Source organism: Clarias gariepinus, chromosome 28 (genome assembly GCF_024256425.1).
Source record: "Clarias gariepinus isolate MV-2021 ecotype Netherlands chromosome 28, CGAR_prim_01v2, whole genome shotgun sequence".
Taxonomy (NCBI): Eukaryota; Metazoa; Chordata; class Actinopteri; order Siluriformes; family Clariidae; genus Clarias; species Clarias gariepinus.
This window is the reverse complement of record NC_071127.1, coordinates 16,184,524-16,200,076: the sequence shown is the minus strand read 5'-3', so window position 1 is coordinate 16,200,076 and position 15,553 is coordinate 16,184,524. Positions and strand designations below refer to the sequence as shown.

The 15,553-nt window shown below is 44.1% G+C and overlaps 26 non-coding genes across 26 annotated transcripts; 17 read left to right on the top strand and 9 right to left on the bottom strand.

Annotated features, from left to right (window-relative positions):
• Nucleotides 1-226: 226 nt before the first annotated feature.
• Nucleotides 227-315, top strand: trnay-gua (transfer RNA tyrosine (anticodon GUA)). The gene is given in 2 exon segments: nt 227-263; nt 280-315. It is a non-coding gene; the product is annotated as a tRNA-Tyr (tRNA).
• Nucleotides 316-1,103: 788 nt separating this feature from the next.
• trnay-gua (transfer RNA tyrosine (anticodon GUA)) lies at nt 1,104-1,192 on the top strand. The gene is given in 2 exon segments: nt 1,104-1,140; nt 1,157-1,192. It is a non-coding gene; the product is annotated as a tRNA-Tyr (tRNA).
• Nucleotides 1,193-1,980: 788 nt separating this feature from the next.
• On the top strand, nt 1,981-2,069 carry trnay-gua (transfer RNA tyrosine (anticodon GUA)). Its single transcript is given in 2 exon segments — nt 1,981-2,017; nt 2,034-2,069. It is a non-coding gene; the product is annotated as a tRNA-Tyr (tRNA).
• An 85-nt stretch (nt 2,070-2,154) lies between these two features.
• On the bottom strand, nt 2,155-2,226 carry trnae-cuc (transfer RNA glutamic acid (anticodon CUC)). The gene has a single exon. It is a non-coding gene; the product is annotated as a tRNA-Glu (tRNA).
• A 772-nt stretch (nt 2,227-2,998) lies between these two features.
• trnay-gua (transfer RNA tyrosine (anticodon GUA)) lies at nt 2,999-3,087 on the top strand. Its single transcript is given in 2 exon segments — nt 2,999-3,035; nt 3,052-3,087. It is a non-coding gene; the product is annotated as a tRNA-Tyr (tRNA).
• Nucleotides 3,088-3,945: 858 nt separating this feature from the next.
• On the top strand, nt 3,946-4,034 carry trnay-gua (transfer RNA tyrosine (anticodon GUA)). Its single transcript is given in 2 exon segments — nt 3,946-3,982; nt 3,999-4,034. It is a non-coding gene; the product is annotated as a tRNA-Tyr (tRNA).
• Nucleotides 4,035-4,822: 788 nt separating this feature from the next.
• trnay-gua (transfer RNA tyrosine (anticodon GUA)) lies at nt 4,823-4,911 on the top strand. Its single transcript is given in 2 exon segments — nt 4,823-4,859; nt 4,876-4,911. It is a non-coding gene; the product is annotated as a tRNA-Tyr (tRNA).
• An 85-nt stretch (nt 4,912-4,996) lies between these two features.
• On the bottom strand, nt 4,997-5,068 carry trnae-cuc (transfer RNA glutamic acid (anticodon CUC)). The gene has a single exon. It is a non-coding gene; the product is annotated as a tRNA-Glu (tRNA).
• Nucleotides 5,069-5,770: 702 nt separating this feature from the next.
• trnay-gua (transfer RNA tyrosine (anticodon GUA)) lies at nt 5,771-5,859 on the top strand. Its single transcript is given in 2 exon segments — nt 5,771-5,807; nt 5,824-5,859. It is a non-coding gene; the product is annotated as a tRNA-Tyr (tRNA).
• An 85-nt stretch (nt 5,860-5,944) lies between these two features.
• trnae-cuc (transfer RNA glutamic acid (anticodon CUC)) lies at nt 5,945-6,016 on the bottom strand. The gene has a single exon. It is a non-coding gene; the product is annotated as a tRNA-Glu (tRNA).
• A 772-nt stretch (nt 6,017-6,788) lies between these two features.
• On the top strand, nt 6,789-6,877 carry trnay-gua (transfer RNA tyrosine (anticodon GUA)). Its single transcript is given in 2 exon segments — nt 6,789-6,825; nt 6,842-6,877. It is a non-coding gene; the product is annotated as a tRNA-Tyr (tRNA).
• Nucleotides 6,878-6,962: 85 nt separating this feature from the next.
• trnae-cuc (transfer RNA glutamic acid (anticodon CUC)) lies at nt 6,963-7,034 on the bottom strand. The gene has a single exon. It is a non-coding gene; the product is annotated as a tRNA-Glu (tRNA).
• A 772-nt stretch (nt 7,035-7,806) lies between these two features.
• Nucleotides 7,807-7,895, top strand: trnay-gua (transfer RNA tyrosine (anticodon GUA)). The gene is given in 2 exon segments: nt 7,807-7,843; nt 7,860-7,895. It is a non-coding gene; the product is annotated as a tRNA-Tyr (tRNA).
• Nucleotides 7,896-8,683: 788 nt separating this feature from the next.
• trnay-gua (transfer RNA tyrosine (anticodon GUA)) lies at nt 8,684-8,772 on the top strand. The gene is given in 2 exon segments: nt 8,684-8,720; nt 8,737-8,772. It is a non-coding gene; the product is annotated as a tRNA-Tyr (tRNA).
• Nucleotides 8,773-8,857: 85 nt separating this feature from the next.
• On the bottom strand, nt 8,858-8,929 carry trnae-cuc (transfer RNA glutamic acid (anticodon CUC)). The gene has a single exon. It is a non-coding gene; the product is annotated as a tRNA-Glu (tRNA).
• Nucleotides 8,930-9,631: 702 nt separating this feature from the next.
• On the top strand, nt 9,632-9,720 carry trnay-gua (transfer RNA tyrosine (anticodon GUA)). Its single transcript is given in 2 exon segments — nt 9,632-9,668; nt 9,685-9,720. It is a non-coding gene; the product is annotated as a tRNA-Tyr (tRNA).
• An 85-nt stretch (nt 9,721-9,805) lies between these two features.
• On the bottom strand, nt 9,806-9,877 carry trnae-cuc (transfer RNA glutamic acid (anticodon CUC)). The gene has a single exon. It is a non-coding gene; the product is annotated as a tRNA-Glu (tRNA).
• A 772-nt stretch (nt 9,878-10,649) lies between these two features.
• trnay-gua (transfer RNA tyrosine (anticodon GUA)) lies at nt 10,650-10,738 on the top strand. The gene is given in 2 exon segments: nt 10,650-10,686; nt 10,703-10,738. It is a non-coding gene; the product is annotated as a tRNA-Tyr (tRNA).
• An 85-nt stretch (nt 10,739-10,823) lies between these two features.
• On the bottom strand, nt 10,824-10,895 carry trnae-cuc (transfer RNA glutamic acid (anticodon CUC)). Its single transcript has one exon. It is a non-coding gene; the product is annotated as a tRNA-Glu (tRNA).
• Nucleotides 10,896-11,667: 772 nt separating this feature from the next.
• On the top strand, nt 11,668-11,756 carry trnay-gua (transfer RNA tyrosine (anticodon GUA)). The gene is given in 2 exon segments: nt 11,668-11,704; nt 11,721-11,756. It is a non-coding gene; the product is annotated as a tRNA-Tyr (tRNA).
• Nucleotides 11,757-11,841: 85 nt separating this feature from the next.
• On the bottom strand, nt 11,842-11,913 carry trnae-cuc (transfer RNA glutamic acid (anticodon CUC)). Its single transcript has one exon. It is a non-coding gene; the product is annotated as a tRNA-Glu (tRNA).
• A 772-nt stretch (nt 11,914-12,685) lies between these two features.
• trnay-gua (transfer RNA tyrosine (anticodon GUA)) lies at nt 12,686-12,774 on the top strand. Its single transcript is given in 2 exon segments — nt 12,686-12,722; nt 12,739-12,774. It is a non-coding gene; the product is annotated as a tRNA-Tyr (tRNA).
• An 85-nt stretch (nt 12,775-12,859) lies between these two features.
• trnae-cuc (transfer RNA glutamic acid (anticodon CUC)) lies at nt 12,860-12,931 on the bottom strand. The gene has a single exon. It is a non-coding gene; the product is annotated as a tRNA-Glu (tRNA).
• Nucleotides 12,932-13,703: 772 nt separating this feature from the next.
• trnay-gua (transfer RNA tyrosine (anticodon GUA)) lies at nt 13,704-13,792 on the top strand. Its single transcript is given in 2 exon segments — nt 13,704-13,740; nt 13,757-13,792. It is a non-coding gene; the product is annotated as a tRNA-Tyr (tRNA).
• A 788-nt stretch (nt 13,793-14,580) lies between these two features.
• Nucleotides 14,581-14,669, top strand: trnay-gua (transfer RNA tyrosine (anticodon GUA)). The gene is given in 2 exon segments: nt 14,581-14,617; nt 14,634-14,669. It is a non-coding gene; the product is annotated as a tRNA-Tyr (tRNA).
• Nucleotides 14,670-15,457: 788 nt separating this feature from the next.
• trnay-gua (transfer RNA tyrosine (anticodon GUA)) lies at nt 15,458-15,546 on the top strand. The gene is given in 2 exon segments: nt 15,458-15,494; nt 15,511-15,546. It is a non-coding gene; the product is annotated as a tRNA-Tyr (tRNA).
• The last annotated feature ends 7 nt before the right edge of the window (nt 15,547-15,553 follow it).

Below are 15,553 nucleotides of genomic sequence, written 5' to 3'. Positions count from 1 at the left end.
ACAAAGCAGAAATGTTTCTCATGGAAAAATGCCATGCTTTTCCCAACTGTTGAATTCATTCCTGCATTTTCCCTAAGAATTAAACAAAATGGGCAATGAAAGTTACTGCTCCGGAACACTCAGGATAATCCTTTACTGCTATAAACCAAACTGGAAAAGACACAGAGAGTTGCAGCAGCAACTTTGGGTTTTTCGTTTTGGTTTGTTTACAGAGAAAGATGCCTGACCTTCGATAGCTCAGTTGGTAGAGCGGAGGACTGTAGTCTACTGTCAATGGCCATCCTTAGGTCGCTGGTTCGAATCCGGCTCGAAGGATCTCTCTTTATGTAGATCCAATGAGTGCTAGCCACCTTTCTGGCGGCGGTGAGAGCGCCGAATCCTAGCCACTAGACCACCAGGGACTGAAGACAAAGAAAGTGCCTCCTCTGGTGGCTGGCTCTGGTACCTAGAAAAAAACGCTCTAGTGATGGCATAACGTATTTCTCAGTCGAATAAAACAATCTTGGGGCTCCTCCCCTAATGGTGGGCGTTTCATGCCTGAATAAAGTGGGTGGGCTTTGCATGGAAACAAACAAAGAATGAATATGAATTCAAGCATTTGCACTTGCCTCCTCCTACTCAGTTTAATTTAAAAACAGAAGTAACCAAGCTCAAGGACTGTTCTTCATGAGCTGTAGTTCTTGCTCATCTTCACTAAGCAGGCCAATAATTAGCCAAATATCAGCTGAAATGATAGCCCTCGACTGCTGCCTTGAGTGAGCGTTCCTGTTTCTGCTTTAACCTCTGTGAAGGCCAAGGCTTTTTTTTTATTTGACTCAATCTTATTTATTCTTCAGGGAATCAAACACAAAGACAAAAAGAGCATGACAAGGCATGGACAAAGCAGAAATGTTTCTCAGGGCAAAATGCCATACTTTTCCCAACTGTTGAATTCATTCCTGCATTTTCCCTAAGAATTAAACAAAATGGGCAATGAAAGTTACTGCTCCGGAACACTCAGGATAATCCTTTACTGCTTTAAACCAAACTGGAAAAGACACAGAGAGTTGCAGCAGCAACTTTGGGCTTTTCGTTTTGGTTTGTTTACAGAGAAAGAAGCCTGACCTTCGATAGCTCAGTTGGTAGAGCGGAGGACTGTAGTCTACTGTCAATGGCCATCCTTAGGTCGCTGGTTCGAATCCGGCTCGAAGGATCTCTCTTTATGTAGATCCAATGAGTGCTAGCCACCTTTCTGGCGGCGGTGAGAGCGCCGAATCCTAGCCACTAGACCACCAGGGACTGAAGACAAAGAAAGTGCCTCCTCTGGTGGCTGGCTCTGGTACCTAGAAAAAAACGCTCTAGTGATGGCATAACGTATTTCTCAGTCGAATAAAACAATCCTGGGGCTCCTCCCCTAATGGTGGGCGTTTCATGCCTGAATAAAGTGGGTGGGCTTTGCATGGAAACAAACAAAGAATGAATATGAATTCAAGCATTTGCACTTGCCTCCTCCTACTCAGTTTAATTTAAAAACAGAAGTAACCAAGCTCAAGGACTGTTCTTCATGAGCTGTAGTTCTTGCTCATCTTCACTAAGCAGGCCAATAATTAGCCAAATATCAGCTGAAATGATTGCCCTCGACTGCTGCCTTGAGTGAGCGTTCCTGTTTCTGCTTTAACCTCTGTGAAGGCCAAGGCTTTTTTTTTATTTGACTCAATCTTATTTATTCTTCAGGGAATCAAACACAAAGACAAAAAGAGCATGACAAGGCATGGACAAAGCAGAAATGTTTCTCAGGGCAAAATGCCATACTTTTCCCAACTGTTGAATTCATTCCTGCATTTTCCCTAAGAATTAAACAAAATGGGCAATGAAAGTTACTGCTCCGGAACACTCAGGATAATCCTTTACTGCTTTAAACCAAACTGGAACAGACACAGAGAGTTGCAGCAGCAACTTTGGGCTTTTCGTTTTGGTTTGTTTACAGAGAAAGAAGCCTGACCTTCGATAGCTCAGTTGGTAGAGCGGAGGACTGTAGTCTACTGTCAATGGCCATCCTTAGGTCGCTGGTTCGAATCCGGCTCGAAGGATCTCTCTTTATGTAGAGCCAATGAGTGCTAGCCACCTTTCTGTTGGCTCTGAACTTCGAGATCCACCCGTCCAGAAAAACTTAACTTCCCTGACCGGGAATCGAACCCGGGCCGCGGCGGTGAGAGCGCCGAATCCTAGCCACTAGACCACCAGGGACTGAAGACAGAGAAAGTGCCTCCTCTGGTGGCTGGCTCTGGTACCTAGAAAAAAACGCTCTAGTGATGGCATAACGTATTTCTCAGTCGAATAAAACAATCTTGGGGCTCCTCCCCTAATGGTGGGCGTGTCAGGCCTGAATAAAGTGGGTGGGCTTTGCATGGAAACTAACAAAGAATGAATATGAATTCAAGCATTTGCACTTGCCTCCTCCTACTCAGTTTAATTTGAAGCTCATTTATTCTTCAGGGAATTAAATTTAAGCATTTGCACTTGCCTCCTTCTACTCACTTTAATTTAAAAACAGAAGTAACCAAGCTCAAGGACTGTTCTTCATGAGCTGTAGTTCTTGCTCATCTTCACTAAGCAGGCCAATAATTAGCCAAATATCAGCTGAAATGATTGCCCTCGACTGCTGCCTTGAGTGAGCGTTCCTGTTTCTGCTTTAACCTCTGTGAAGGCCAAGGCTTTTTTTTTATTTGACTCAATCTTATTTATTCTTCAGGGAATCAAACACAAAGACAAAAAGAGCATGACAAGGCATGGACAAAGCAGAAATGTTTCTCAGGGCAAAATGCCATACTTTTCCCAACTGTTGAATTCATTCCTGCATTTTCCCTAAGAATTAAACAAAATGGGCAATGAAAGTTACTGCTCCGGAACACTCAGGATAATCCTTTACTGCTATAAACCAAACTGGAAAAGACACAGAGAGTTGCAGCAGCAACTTTGGGCTTTTCGTTTTGGTTTGTTTACAGAGAAAGAAGCCTGACCTTCGATAGCTCAGTTGGTAGAGCGGAGGACTGTAGTCTACTGTCAATGGCCATCCTTAGGTCGCTGGTTCGAATCCGGCTCGAAGGATCTCTCTTTATGTAGATCCAATGAGTGCTAGCCACCTTTCTGGCGGCGGTGAGAGCGCCGAATTCTAGCCACTAGACCACCAGGGACTGAAGACAAAGAAAGTGCCTCCTCTGGTGGCTGGCTCTGGTACCTAGAAAAAAACGCTCTAGTGATGGCATAACGTATTTCTCAGTCGAATAAAACAATCTTGGGGCTCCTCCCCTAATGGTGGGCGTGTCAGGCCTGAATAAAGTGGGTGGGCTTTGCATGGAAACTAACAAAGAATGAATATGAATTCAAGCATTTGCACTTGCCTCCTCCTACTCAGTTTAATTTGAAGCTCATTTATTCTTCAGGGAATTAAATTTAAGCATTTGCACTTGCCTCCTTCTACTCACTTTAATTTAAAAACAGAAGTAACCAAGCTCAAGGACTGTTCTTCATGAGCTGTAGTTCTTGCTCATCTTCACTAAGCAGGCCAATAATTAGCCAAATATCAGCTGAAATGATTGCCCTCGACTGCTGCCTTGAGTGAGCGTTCCTGTTTCTGCTTTAACCTCTGTGAAGGCCAAGGCTTTTTTTTTATTTGACTCAATCTTATTTATTCTTCAGGGAATCAAACACAAAGACAAAAAGAGCATGACAAGGCATGGACAAAGCAGAAATGTTTCTCAGGGCAAAATGCCATACTTTTCCCAACTGTTGAATTCATTCCTGCATTTTCCCTAAGAATTAAACAAAATGGGCAATGAAAGTTACTGCTCCGGAACACTCAGGATAATCCTTTACTGCTATAAACCAAACTGGAAAAGACACAGAGAGTTGCAGCAGCAACTTTGGGCTTTTCGTTTTGGTTTGTTTACAGAGAAAGAAGCCTGACCTTCGATAGCTCAGTTGGTAGAGCGGAGGACTGTAGTCTACTGTCAATGGCCATCCTTAGGTCGCTGGTTCGAATCCGGCTCGAAGGATCTCTCTTTATGTAGATCCAATGAGTGCTAGCCACCTTTCTGGCGGCGGTGAGAGCGCCGAATCCTAGCCACTAGACCACCAGGGACTGAAGACAAAGAAAGTGCCTCCTCTGGTGGCTGGCTCTGGTACCTAGAAAAAAACGCTCTAGTGATGGCATAACGTATTTCTCAGTCGAATAAAACAATCCTGGGGCTCCTCCCCTAATGGTGGGCGTTTCATGCCTGAATAAAGTGGGTGGGCTTTGCATGGAAACAAACAAAGAATGAATATGAATTCAAGCATTTGCACTTGCCTCCTCCTACTCAGTTTAATTTAAAAACAGAAGTAACCAAGCTCAAGGACTGTTCTTCATGAGCTGTAGTTCTTGCTCATCTTCACTAAGCAGGCCAATAATTAGCCAAATATCAGCTGAAATGATTGCCCTCGACTGCTGCCTTGAGTGAGCGTTCCTGTTTCTGCTTTAACCTCTGTGAAGGCCAAGGCTTTTTTTTTATTTGACTCAATCTTATTTATTCTTCAGGGAATCAAACACAAAGACAAAAAGAGCATGACAAGGCATGGACAAAGCAGAAATGTTTCTCAGGGCAAAATGCCATACTTTTCCCAACTGTTGAATTCATTCCTGCATTTTCCCTAAGAATTAAACAAAATGGGCAATGAAAGTTACTGCTCCGGAACACTCAGGATAATCCTTTACTGCTTTAAACCAAACTGGAACAGACACAGAGAGTTGCAGCAGCAACTTTGGGCTTTTCGTTTTGGTTTGTTTACAGAGAAAGAAGCCTGACCTTCGATAGCTCAGTTGGTAGAGCGGAGGACTGTAGTCTACTGTCAATGGCCATCCTTAGGTCGCTGGTTCGAATCCGGCTCGAAGGATCTCTCTTTATGTAGAGCCAATGAGTGCTAGCCACCTTTCTGTTGGCTCTGAACTTCGAGATCCACCCGTCCAGAAAAACTTAACTTCCCTGACCGGGAATCGAACCCGGGCCGCGGCGGTGAGAGCGCCGAATCCTAGCCACTAGACCACCAGGGACTGAAGACAGAGAAAGTGCCTCCTCTGGTGGCTGGCTCTGGTACCTAGAAAAAAACGCTCTAGTGATGGCATAACGTATTTCTCAGTCGAATAAAACAATCTTGGGGCTCCTCCCCTAATGGTGGGCGTGTCAGGCCTGAATAAAGTGGGTGGGCTTTGCATGGAAACTAACAAAGAATGAATATGAATTCAAGCATTTGCACTTGCCTCCTCCTACTCAGTTTAATTTAAAAACAGAAGTAACCAAGCTCAAGGACTGTTCTTCATGAGCTGTAGTTCTTGCTCATCTTCACTAAGCAGGCCAATAATTAGCCAAATATCAGCTGAAATGATTGCCCTCGACTGCTGCCTTGAGTGAGCGTTCCTGTTTCTGCTTTAACCTCTGTGAAGGCCAAGGCTTTTTTTTTATTTGACTCAATCTTATTTATTCTTCAGGGAATCAAACACAAAGACAAAAAGAGCATGACAAGGCATGGACAAAGCAGAAATGTTTCTCAGGGCAAAATGCCATACTTTTCCCAACTGTTGAATTCATTCCTGCATTTTCCCTAAGAATTAAACAAAATGGGCAATGAAAGTTACTGCTCCGGAACACTCAGGATAATCCTTTACTGCTTTAAACCAAACTGGAACAGACACAGAGAGTTGCAGCAGCAACTTTGGGCTTTTCGTTTTGGTTTGTTTACAGAGAAAGAAGCCTGACCTTCGATAGCTCAGTTGGTAGAGCGGAGGACTGTAGTCTACTGTCAATGGCCATCCTTAGGTCGCTGGTTCGAATCCGGCTCGAAGGATCTCTCTTTATGTAGAGCCAATGAGTGCTAGCCACCTTTCTGTTGGCTCTGAACTTCGAGATCCACCCGTCCAGAAAAACTTAACTTCCCTGACCGGGAATCGAACCCGGGCCGCGGCGGTGAGAGCGCCGAATCCTAGCCACTAGACCACCAGGGACTGAAGACAGAGAAAGTGCCTCCTCTGGTGGCTGGCTCTGGTACCTAGAAAAAAACGCTCTAGTGATGGCATAACGTATTTCTCAGTCGAATAAAACAATCTTGGGGCTCCTCCCCTAATGGTGGGCGTGTCAGGCCTGAATAAAGTGGGTGGGCTTTGCATGGAAACTAACAAAGAATGAATATGAATTCAAGCATTTGCACTTGCCTCCTCCTACTCAGTTTAATTTGAAGCTCATTTATTCTTCAGGGAATTAAATTTAAGCATTTGCACTTGCCTCCTTCTACTCACTTTAATTTAAAAACAGAAGTAACCAAGCTCAAGGACTGTTCTTCATGAGCTGTAGTTCTTGCTCATCTTCACTAAGCAGGCCAATAATTAGCCAAATATCAGCTGAAATGATTGCCCTCGACTGCTGCCTTGAGTGAGCGTTCCTGTCTCTGCTTTAACCTCTGTGAAGGCCAAGGCTTTTTTTTTATTTCACTCAATCTTATTTATTCTTCAGGGAATCAAACACAAAGACAAAAAGAGCATGACAAGGCATGGACAAAGCAGAAATGTTTCTCAGGGCAAAATGCCATGCTTTTCCCAACTGTTGAATTCATTCCTGCATTTTCCCTAAGAATTAAACAAAATGGGCAATGAAAGTTACTGCTCCGGAACACTCAGGATAATCCTTTACTGCTTTAAACCAAACTGGAAAAGACACAGAGAGTTGCAGCAGCAACTTTGGGCTTTTCGTTTTGGTTTGTTTACAGAGAAAGAAGCCTGACCTTCGATAGCTCAGTTGGTAGAGCGGAGGACTGTAGTCTACTGTCAATGGCCATCCTTAGGTCGCTGGTTCGAATCCGGCTCGAAGGATCTCTCTTTATGTAGAGCCAATGAGTGCTAGCCACCTTTCTGTTGGCTCTGAACTTCGAGATCCACCCGTCCAGAAAAACTTAACTTCCCTGACCGGGAATCGAACCCGGGCCGCGGCGGTGAGAGCGCCGAATCCTAGCCACTAGACCACCAGGGACTGAAGACAAAGAAAGTGCCTCCTCTGGTGGCTGGCTCTGGTACCTAGAAAAAAACGCTCTAGTGATGGCATAACGTATTTCTCAGTCGAATAAAACAATCTTGGGGCTCCTCCCCTAATGGTGGGCGTGTCAGGCCTGAATAAAGTGGGTGGGCTTTGCATGGAAACTAACAAAGAATGAATATGAATTCAAGTATTTGCACTTGCCTCCTCCTACTCAGTTTAATTTGAAGCTCATTTATTCTTCAGGGAATTAAATTTAAGCATTTGCACTTGCCTCCTTCTACTCACTTTAATTTAAAAACAGAAGTAACCAAGCTCAAGGACTGTTCTTCATGAGCTGTAGTTCTTGCTCATCTTCACTAAGCAGGCCAATAATTAGCCAAATATCAGCTGAAATGATTGCCCTCGACTGCTGCCTTGAGTGAGCGTTCCTGTTTCTGCTTTAACCTCTGTGAAGGCCAAGGCTTTTTTTTTATTTGACTCAATCTTATTTATTCTTCAGGGAATCAAACACAAAGACAAAAAGAGCATGACAAGGCATGGACAAAGCAGAAATGTTTCTCATGGAAAAATGCCATGCTTTTCCCAACTGTTGAATTCATTCCTGCATTTTCCCTAAGAATTAAACAAAATGGGCAATGAAAGTTACTGCTCCGGAACACTCAGGATAATCCTTTACTGCTATAAACCAAACTGGAAAAGACACAGAGAGTTGCAGCAGCAACTTTGGGTTTTTCGTTTTGGTTTGTTTACAGAGAAAGAAGCCTGACCTTCGATAGCTCAGTTGGTAGAGCGGAGGACTGTAGTCTACTGTCAATGGCCATCCTTAGGTCGCTGGTTCGAATCCGGCTCGAAGGATCTCTCTTTATGTAGATCCAATGAGTGCTAGCCACCTTTCTGGCGGCGGTGAGAGCGCCGAATCCTAGCCACTAGACCACCAGGGACTGAAGACAAAGAAAGTGCCTCCTCTGGTGGCTGGCTCTGGTACCTAGAAAAAAACGCTCTAGTGATGGCATAACGTATTTCTCAGTCGAATAAAACAATCCTGGGGCTCCTCCCCTAATGGTGGGCGTTTCATGCCTGAATAAAGTGGGTGGGCTTTGCATGGAAACAAACAAAGAATGAATATGAATTCAAGCATTTGCACTTGCCTCCTCCTACTCAGTTTAATTTAAAAACAGAAGTAACCAAGCTCAAGGACTGTTCTTCATGAGCTGTAGTTCTTGCTCATCTTCACTAAGCAGGCCAATAATTAGCCAAATATCAGCTGAAATGATTGCCCTCGACTGCTGCCTTGAGTGAGCGTTCCTGTTCCTGCTTTAACCTCTGTGAAGGCCAAGGCTTTTTTTTTATTTGACTCAATCTTATTTATTCTTCAGGGAATCAAACACAAAGACAAAAAGAGCATGACAAGGCATGGACAAAGCAGAAATGTTTCTCAGGGCAAAATGCCATACTTTTCCCAACTGTTGAATTCATTCCTGCATTTTCCCTAAGAATTAAACAAAATGGGCAATGAAAGTTACTGCTCCGGAACACTCAGGATAATCCTTTACTGCTTTAAACCAAACTGGAACAGACACAGAGAGTTGCAGCAGCAACTTTGGGCTTTTCGTTTTGGTTTGTTTACAGAGAAAGAAGCCTGACCTTCGATAGCTCAGTTGGTAGAGCGGAGGACTGTAGTCTACTGTCAATGGCCATCCTTAGGTCGCTGGTTCGAATCCGGCTCGAAGGATCTCTCTTTATGTAGAGCCAATGAGTGCTAGCCACCTTTCTGTTGGCTCTGAACTTCGAGATCCACCCGTCCAGAAAAACTTAACTTCCCTGACCGGGAATCGAACCCGGGCCGCGGCGGTGAGAGCGCCGAATCCTAGCCACTAGACCACCAGGGACTGAAGACAGAGAAAGTGCCTCCTCTGGTGGCTGGCTCTGGTACCTAGAAAAAAACGCTCTAGTGATGGCATAACGTATTTCTCAGTCGAATAAAACAATCTTGGGGCTCCTCCCCTAATGGTGGGCGTGTCAGGCCTGAATAAAGTGGGTGGGCTTTGCATGGAAACTAACAAAGAATGAATATGAATTCAAGCATTTGCACTTGCCTCCTCCTACTCAGTTTAATTTAAAAACAGAAGTAACCAAGCTCAAGGACTGTTCTTCATGAGCTGTAGTTCTTGCTCATCTTCACTAAGCAGGCCAATAATTAGCCAAATATCAGCTGAAATGATTGCCCTCGACTGCTGCCTTGAGTGAGCGTTCCTGTTTCTGCTTTAACCTCTGTGAAGGCCAAGGCTTTTTTTTTATTTGACTCAATCTTATTTATTCTTCAGGGAATCAAACACAAAGACAAAAAGAGCATGACAAGGCATGGACAAAGCAGAAATGTTTCTCAGGGCAAAATGCCATACTTTTCCCAACTGTTGAATTCATTCCTGCATTTTCCCTAAGAATTAAACAAAATGGGCAATGAAAGTTACTGCTCCGGAACACTCAGGATAATCCTTTACTGCTTTAAACCAAACTGGAACAGACACAGAGAGTTGCAGCAGCAACTTTGGGCTTTTCGTTTTGGTTTGTTTACAGAGAAAGAAGCCTGACCTTCGATAGCTCAGTTGGTAGAGCGGAGGACTGTAGTCTACTGTCAATGGCCATCCTTAGGTCGCTGGTTCGAATCCGGCTCGAAGGATCTCTCTTTATGTAGAGCCAATGAGTGCTAGCCACCTTTCTGTTGGCTCTGAACTTCGAGATCCACCCGTCCAGAAAAACTTAACTTCCCTGACCGGGAATCGAACCCGGGCCGCGGCGGTGAGAGCGCCGAATCCTAGCCACTAGACCACCAGGGACTGAAGACAGAGAAAGTGCCTCCTCTGGTGGCTGGCTCTGGTACCTAGAAAAAAACGCTCTAGTGATGGCATAACGTATTTCTCAGTCGAATAAAACAATCTTGGGGCTCCTCCCCTAATGGTGGGCGTGTCAGGCCTGAATAAAGTGGGTGGGCTTTGCATGGAAACTAACAAAGAATGAATATGAATTCAAGCATTTGCACTTGCCTCCTCCTACTCAGTTTAATTTGAAGCTCATTTATTCTTCAGGGAATTAAATTTAAGCATTTGCACTTGCCTCCTTCTACTCACTTTAATTTAAAAACAGAAGTAACCAAGCTCAAGGACTGTTCTTCATGAGCTGTAGTTCTTGCTCATCTTCACTAAGCAGGCCAATAATTAGCCAAATATCAGCTGAAATGATTGCCCTCGACTGCTGCCTTGAGTGAGCGTTCCTGTCTCTGCTTTAACCTCTGTGAAGGCCAAGGCTTTTTTTTTATTTGACTCAATCTTATTTATTCTTCAGGGAATCAAACACAAAGACAAAAAGAGCATGACAAGGCATGGACAAAGCAGAAATGTTTCTCAGGGCAAAATGCCATGCTTTTCCCAACTGTTGAATTCATTCCTGCATTTTCCCTAAGAATTAAACAAAATGGGCAATGAAAGTTACTGCTCCGGAACACTCAGGATAATCCTTTACTGCTTTAAACCAAACTGGAAAAGACACAGAGAGTTGCAGCAGCAACTTTGGGCTTTTCGTTTTGGTTTGTTTACAGAGAAAGAAGCCTGACCTTCGATAGCTCAGTTGGTAGAGCGGAGGACTGTAGTCTACTGTCAATGGCCATCCTTAGGTCGCTGGTTCGAATCCGGCTCGAAGGATCTCTCTTTATGTAGAGCCAATGAGTGCTAGCCACCTTTCTGTTGGCTCTGAACTTCGAGATCCACCCGTCCAGAAAAACTTAACTTCCCTGACCGGGAATCGAACCCGGGCCGCGGCGGTGAGAGCGCCGAATCCTAGCCACTAGACCACCAGGGACTGAAGACAAAGAAAGTGCCTCCTCTGGTGGCTGGCTCTGGTACCTAGAAAAAAACGCTCTAGTGATGGCATAACGTATTTCTCAGTCGAATAAAACAATCTTGGGGCTCCTCCCCTAATGGTGGGCGTGTCAGGCCTGAATAAAGTGGGTGGGCTTTGTATGGAAACTAACAAAGAATGAATATGAATTCAAGCATTTGCACTTGCCTCCTCCTACTCAGTTTAATTTGAAGCTCATTTATTCTTCAGGGAATTAAATTTAAGCATTTGCACTTGCCTCCTTCTACTCACTTTAATTTAAAAACAGAAGTAACCAAGCTCAAGGACTGTTCTTCATGAGCTGTAGTTCTTGCTCATCTTCACTAAGCAGGCCAATAATTAGCCAAATATCAGCTGAAATGATTGCCCTCGACTGCTGCCTTGAGTGAGCGTTCCTGTTTCTGCTTTAACCTCTGTGAAGGCCAAGGCTTTTTTTTTATTTCACTCAATCTTATTTATTCTTCAGGGAATCAAACACAAAGACAAAAAGAGCATGACAAGGCATGGACAAAGCAGAAATGTTTCTCATGGAAAAATGCCATGCTTTTCCCAACTGTTGAATTCATTCCTGCATTTTCCCTAAGAATTAAACAAAATGGGCAATGAAAGTTACTGCTCCGGAACACTCAGGATAATCCTTTACTGCTATAAACCAAACTGGAAAAGACACAGAGAGTTGCAGCAGCAACTTTGGGTTTTTCGTTTTGGTTTGTTTACAGAGAAAGAAGCCTGACCTTCGATAGCTCAGTTGGTAGAGCGGAGGACTGTAGTCTACTGTCAATGGCCATCCTTAGGTCGCTGGTTCGAATCCGGCTCGAAGGATCTCTCTTTATGTAGAGCCAATGAGTGCTAGCCACCTTTCTGTTGGCTCTGAACTTCGAGATCCACCCGTCCAGAAAAACTTAACTTCCCTGACCGGGAATCGAACCCGGGCCGCGGCGGTGAGAGCGCCGAATCCTAGCCACTAGACCACCAGGGACTGAAGACAGAGAAAGTGCCTCCTCTGGTGGCTGGCTCTGGTACCTAGAAAAAAACGCTCTAGTGATGGCATAACGTATTTCTCAGTCGAATAAAACAATCTTGGGGCTCCTCCCCTAATGGTGGGCGTGTCAGGCCTGAATAAAGTGGGTGGGCTTTGCATGGAAACTAACAAAGAATGAATATGAATTCAAGCATTTGCACTTGCCTCCTCCTACTCAGTTTAATTTGAAGCTCATTTATTCTTCAGGGAATTAAATTTAAGCATTTGCACTTGCCTCCTTCTACTCACTTTAATTTAAAAACAGAAGTAACCAAGCTCAAGGACTGTTCTTCATGAGCTGTAGTTCTTGCTCATCTTCACTAAGCAGGCCAATAATTAGCCAAATATCAGCTGAAATGATTGCCCTCGACTGCTGCCTTGAGTGAGCGTTCCTGTCTCTGCTTTAACCTCTGTGAAGGCCAAGGCTTTTTTTTATTTCACTCAATCTTATTTATTCTTCAGGTAATCAAACACAAAGACAAAAAGAGCATGACAAGGCATGGACAAAGCAGAAATGTTTCTCAGGGCAAAATGCCATGCTTTTCCCAACTGTTGAATTCATTCCTGCATTTTCCCTAAGAATTAAACAAAATGGGCAATGAAAGTTACTGCTCCGGAACACTCAGGATAATCCTTTACTGCTTTAAACCAAACCTGGAAAAGACACAGAGAGTTGCAGCAGCAACTTTGGGTTTTTCGTTTTGGTTTGTTTACAGAGAAAGATGCCTGACCTTCGATAGCTCAGTTGGTAGAGCGGAGGACTGTAGTCTACTGTCAATGGCCATCCTTAGGTCGCTGGTTCGAATCCGGCTCGAAGGATCTCTCTTTATGTAGAGCCAATGAGTGCTAGCCACCTTTCTGTTGGCTCTGAACTTCGAGATCCACCCGTCCAGAAAAACTTAACTTCCCTGACCGGGAATCGAACCCGGGCCGCGGCGGTGAGAGCGCCGAATACTAGCCACTAGACCACCAGGGACTGAAGACAAAGAAAGTGCCTCCTCTGGTGGCTGGCTCTGGTACCTAGAAAAAAACGCTCTAGTGATGGCATAACGTATTTCTCAGTCGAATAAAACAATCTTGGGGCTCCTCCCCTAATGGTGGGCGTGTCAGGCCTGAATAAAGTGGGTGGGCTTTGCATGGAAACTAACAAAGAATGAATATGAATTCAAGCATTTGCACTTGCCTCCTCCTACTCAGTTTAATTTGAAGCTCATTTATTCTTCAGGGAATTAAATTTAAGCATTTGCACTTGCCTCCTTCTACTCACTTTAATTTAAAAACAGAAGTAACCAAGCTCAAGGACTGTTCTTCATGAGCTGTAGTTCTTGCTCATCTTCACTAAGCAGGCCAATAATTAGCCAAATATCAGCTGAAATGATTGCCCTCGACTGCTGCCTTGAGTGAGCGTTCCTGTTTCTGCTTTAACCTCTGTGAAGGCCAAGGCTTTTTTTTTATTTCACTCAATCTTATTTATTCTTCAGGGAATCAAACACAAAGACAAAAAGAGCATGACAAGGCATGGACAAAGCAGAAATGTTTCTCATGGAAAAATGCCATGCTTTTCCCAACTGTTGAATTCATTCCTGCATTTTCCCTAAGAATTAAACAAAATGGGCAATGAAAGTTACTGCTCCGGAACACTCAGGATAATCCTTTACTGCTATAAACCAAACTGGAAAAGACACAGAGAGTTGCAGCAGCAACTTTGGGTTTTTCGTTTTGGTTTGTTTACAGAGAAAGATGCCTGACCTTCGATAGCTCAGTTGGTAGAGCGGAGGACTGTAGTCTACTGTCAATGGCCATCCTTAGGTCGCTGGTTCGAATCCGGCTCGAAGGATCTCTCTTTATGTAGATCCAATGAGTGCTAGCCACCTTTCTGGCGGCGGTGAGAGCGCCGAATCCTAGCCACTAGACCACCAGGGACTGAAGACAAAGAAAGTGCCTCCTCTGGTGGCTGGCTCTGGTACCTAGAAAAAAACGCTCTAGTGATGGCATAACGTATTTCTCAGTCGAATAAAACAATCTTGGGGCTCCTCCCCTAATGGTGGGCGTTTCATGCCTGAATAAAGTGGGTGGGCTTTGCATGGAAACAAACAAAGAATGAATATGAATTCAAGCATTTGCACTTGCCTCCTCCTACTCAGTTTAATTTAAAAACAGAAGTAACCAAGCTCAAGGACTGTTCTTCATGAGCTGTAGTTCTTGCTCATCTTCACTAAGCAGGCCAATAATTAGCCAAATATCAGCTGAAATGATAGCCCTCGACTGCTGCCTTGAGTGAGCGTTCCTGTTTCTGCTTTAACCTCTGTGAAGGCCAAGGCTTTTTTTTTATTTGACTCAATCTTATTTATTCTTCAGGGAATCAAACACAAAGACAAAAAGAGCATGACAAGGCATGGACAAAGCAGAAATGTTTCTCAGGGCAAAATGCCATACTTTTCCCAACTGTTGAATTCATTCCTGCATTTTCCCTAAGAATTAAACAAAATGGGCAATGAAAGTTACTGCTCCGGAACACTCAGGATAATCCTTTACTGCTTTAAACCAAACTGGAAAAGACACAGAGAGTTGCAGCAGCAACTTTGGGCTTTTCGTTTTGGTTTGTTTACAGAGAAAGAAGCCTGACCTTCGATAGCTCAGTTGGTAGAGCGGAGGACTGTAGTCTACTGTCAATGGCCATCCTTAGGTCGCTGGTTCGAATCCGGCTCGAAGGATCTCTCTTTATGTAGATCCAATGAGTGCTAGCCACCTTTCTGGCGGCGGTGAGAGCGCCGAATCCTAGCCACTAGACCACCAGGGACTGAAGACAAAGAAAGTGCCTCCTCTGGTGGCTGGCTCTGGTACCTAGAAAAAAACGCTCTAGTGATGGCATAACGTATTTCTCAGTCGAATAAAACAATCTTGGGGCTCCTCCCCTAATGGTGGGCGTTTCATGCCTGAATAAAGTGGGTGGGCTTTGCATGGAAACAAACAAAGAATGAATATGAATTCAAGCATTTGCACTTGCCTCCTCCTACTCAGTTTAATTTAAAAACAGAAGTAACCAAGCTCAAGGACTGTTCTTCATGAGCTGTAGTTCTTGCTCATCTTCACTAAGCAGGCCAATAATTAGCCAAATATCAGCTGAAATGATTGCCCTCGACTGCTGCCTTGAGTGAGCGTTCCTGTTTCTGCTTTAACCTCTGTGAAGGCCAAGGCTTTTTTTTTATTTGACTCAATCTTATTTATTCTTCAGGGAATCAAACACAAAGACAAAAAGAGCATGACAAGGCATGGACAAAGCAGAAATGTTTCTCAGGGCAAAATGCCATACTTTTCCCAACTGTTGAATTCATTCCTGCATTTTCCCTAAGAATTAAACAAAATGGGCAATGAAAGTTACTGCTCCGGAACACTCAGGATAATCCTTTACTGCTTTAAACCAAACTGGAAAAGACACAGAGAGTTGCAGCAGCAACTTTGGGCTTTTCGTTTTGGTTTGTTTACAGAGAAAGAAGCCTGACCTTCGATAGCTCAGTTGGTAGAGCGGAGGACTGTAGTCTACTGTCAATGGCCATCCTTAGGTCGCTGGTTCGAATCCGGCTCGAAGGATCTCTCT